General features: G+C 49.9%; 1 protein-coding gene across 1 annotated transcript in view; it reads left to right on the forward strand.

Annotated features, from left to right (window-relative positions):
* IL3RA (interleukin 3 receptor, alpha (low affinity)) overlaps positions 1 to 631 on the forward strand; it is a 38,974-nt gene that overhangs the window by 11,925 nt on the left and 26,418 nt on the right. The gene's annotated exons all lie outside the window — the stretch shown is intronic.

Genomic DNA, 631 nt, shown 5'->3' on the forward strand with positions numbered 1-631 from the left:
TCTCCATTCCATTCCATTGCATTGACGGACTCTTTCTCTGTCTCCCAAAGTGCTGGGATTACAGGTGTGAGCCTCTGGGCCCAGCCTATGTGTTACATTTAGTATTTTGTTTTATTTTATTATTTCATTTCATTTTTTTTATATATATTTTTTAATTTTTGGCCGGGCGCGGTGGCTCAAGCCTGTCATCCCAGCACTTTGGGAGGCCGAGACGGGCGGATCACGAGGTCTGGAGATCGAGACCATCCTGGCTAACATGGTGAAACCCCGTCTCTACTAAAAAATACAAAAAAACTAGCCATGCGAGGTGGCGGGCGCCTGTAGTCCCAGCTACTCGGGAGGCTGAGGCAGGAGAATGGCCTGAACCCAGGAGGCGGAGCTTGCAGTGAGCCGAGATCCGGCCACTGCACCCCAGCCTGGGTGACAGAGCAAGACTCCATCTCATAAATAAATAAATCAACCAACCAACCTTTTGGTCAGGTGCTATGTACCCCTACTGCTTTTGCCCCCACTGCTGCCCCAAGGCCTTCCCAGAGCCCCCACTGTTTTGCTGGTTTTCCTGGAGAAAGAAATTTGAGTTTGGAAGGAGGAGGCTGTCAGGGAAGCCTCCAGACACTCAAAAGTTTGTTTG

This window comes from Mandrillus leucophaeus, unplaced genomic scaffold (genome assembly GCF_000951045.1).
Source record: "Mandrillus leucophaeus isolate KB7577 unplaced genomic scaffold, Mleu.le_1.0 Scaffold634, whole genome shotgun sequence".
NCBI classification, from domain to species: Eukaryota; Metazoa; Chordata; class Mammalia; order Primates; family Cercopithecidae; genus Mandrillus; species Mandrillus leucophaeus.